Source organism: Schistocerca serialis, unplaced genomic scaffold (genome assembly GCF_023864345.2).
Source record: "Schistocerca serialis cubense isolate TAMUIC-IGC-003099 unplaced genomic scaffold, iqSchSeri2.2 HiC_scaffold_376, whole genome shotgun sequence".
NCBI lineage: Eukaryota > Metazoa > Arthropoda > Insecta > Orthoptera > Acrididae > Schistocerca > Schistocerca serialis.
The window spans coordinates 22,501-25,000 of NW_026047950.1; the positions used below are offsets into that span (position 1 = coordinate 22,501).

Below are 2,500 nucleotides of genomic sequence, written 5' to 3' on the forward strand. Positions count from 1 at the left end.
GCCCTGGCGAACGCCCCGTGCTGGCTGCACAGACACGCCCACGCCGGCGCCGTCCGCTATCACTGTCGTGCTGCCCTCGTAGCACCGCTCGACATACTCGACAAAACAATCCGGCAGGCCATGCGCCTTCAGCACGGGGCGAAGGGCAGCATGATCTACCGAATCGAATGCCTTAGATACGTCGATCGATGCCACAAAGACAGAGCGGCAGGAGCGAACTGCGTCGGTGAGAGCAGTGTCCAAGATGAAGGTATTTTCCAACATCCCATCCCGAGGGATGAATGCCCGCTGACGTTCGTCCACAGCACATGCGCGCATCAGGCGTGACGCGAGAACCTTGTGAAAGGTCCGCGCCAACACCGAGCAGACCGTAATGGGGCGAAAGTCAGCGGGGGATGTTGGTGCAGCCGTCTTCGGGAGAAGGGACGTTCGCGCGCGAAGCAGGCGTTCCGGAAGGGCGCGGGCCAGAAGGAAGAGATTCATCACTTTCACCAGGACTTCGTGCGGCAGGCGCCGCAACTCCGCTGGGGTAAGGCCGTCCGGCCCGGCTGCTGATCCCCTGGGCGGCAACGCGGCGGCGACCTCCTCATGTGTGACCGGCCCCCATAGGCACTCGGGAGCGACAGGCTCCGAGTGCGGGAGGAGGCGGTCACGAATGAAGCCCGCGGTGGAGATGGGCTTCTTGGTGAAGAGGTCCGCCCAGAAGTCCAGCAGACCAGGGATGGCAGGTGGCGGCTGGAGCAGGGTGCCATCCAAGAGGCCGCGCACGCAACGTGCACGCGACCGTCGGAAGGCATCCTGCGTTCTCGCGTACTCCCAGCGGCGCCGCTTGCGCTTCTGCGTCGGCGGCGCGGCAGGCGGCCGCTTCGATGGTTGGCGCGGCCGCTGTGTCCTGGTGATCGATCTCTCCCCTCTGGACCCGACCGACGCAAGGGCATCCGGGAGCATGCCCAGGATGACATCGGGCGGCGTGCCCCGCCCCAGACCTATGACACGATCCAGGGCAGAGAAACGCTGGGCGGAAGCGGGTAGCCCCGCCAGATGCTCCCAGATGGCGGCGTCAGTCGGCCCCTCCGGCGGCGGCCCGGTGGTGTCGGCCGCGAAGTCCTCGGCTGCGTCGACGGGCGGCGCAGCGGCCTCGCCCGCGTCAGGCAGCGGGCTCGCCGCTCCCCGGCGGGACGCCGGCTCTTCCCCCCGACCGATCTCAAGCGCCTCCATGAATTGGCGGACAAGCTGCTTGTGGGCAGCTTGCCGCCGTCGGCACTTGATTGCCTCAAGCGTTCGGTCGGGGAACATCCTGATGAGCTCTTGATTTACAAAGAAGAACCGGGCGTCCCTCTCGAGGAACAGTTCGGCCTCCGCCTTGGCGAGCGACAGGACTTCTTCCTCCGTCCACCTCGCGCGATGCCTCTCCGTGACGATCTCCGCGTTGGCGGCCGCAAGGTGTTGGCGGCGGCGATGGACCCCGAGACCGTTCTTGGTGGTGAAGCTGCGGTGGCACTCACTACAGGCGTATACAGCTGCAAAAGTTACAAGATTTTCGGCACGGCCGGTTGGCCGGCTAGGTGCTGGGGGAGTTGGGGTGGCACCTTCAGCGGAAGGGCCACCACTTTTTCTCTGAATACTGCCCCCAACTAAAAAAAAAAGGGATAGTGCGAGGGGGGGCTGGTAACCCCCCCAAGCCCCTGGTGCGGTCTTCCACTCTGCGAAAATCAGCGGGCTTAAGAGAGTCATAGTTACTCCCGCCGTTTACCCGCGCTTGCTTGAATTTCTTCACGTTGACATTCAGAGCACTGGGCAGAAATCACATTGCGTCAACACCCGCTAGGGCCATCGCAATGCTTTGTTTTAATTAGACAGTCGGATTCCCCCAGTCCGTGCCAGTTCTGAGTTGATCGTTGAATGGCGGCCGAAGAGAATCCGCGCACCCGCGCGCCCCCGGAGGAGCACGCTAAGGCGGACGCGGCCTCGCAGCAAGGAAGATCCGTGGGAGGCCAAGGCACGGGACCGAGCTCGGATCCTGCACGCAGGTTGAAGCACCGGGGCGCGAACGCCGCGCAGGCGCGCGCATCCTGCACCGCCGGCCAGCACGAGGCCGACCAACGGCGAGAGCAGACCACGCCCGCGCTAAACGCCCGCACTTACCGGCACCCCTACGGCACTCACCTCGCCCAGGCCCGGCACGTTAGCGCTGACCCACTTCCCGACCAAGCCCGACACGCCCCGATCCTCAGAGCCAATCCTTATCCCGAAGTTACGGATCCAATTTGCCGACTTCCCTTACCTACATTATTCTATCGACTAGAGGCTCTTCACCTTGGAGACCTGCTGCGGATATGGGTACGAACCGGCGCGACACCTCCACGTGGCCCTCTCCAGGATTTTCAAGGTCCGAGGGGAAGATCGGGACACCGCCGCAACTGCGGTGCTCTTCGCGTTCCAAACCCTATCTCCCTGCTAGAGGATTCCAGGGAACTCGAACGCTCATGCAGAAAAGAAA

At 63.7% G+C, this 2,500-nt stretch overlaps 1 pseudogene; it reads right to left on the reverse strand.

The window, feature by feature from the left end:
- LOC126446137 (large subunit ribosomal RNA) overlaps window positions 1–2,500 on the reverse strand; it is a 7,784-nt pseudogene that overhangs the window by 3,180 nt on the left and 2,104 nt on the right.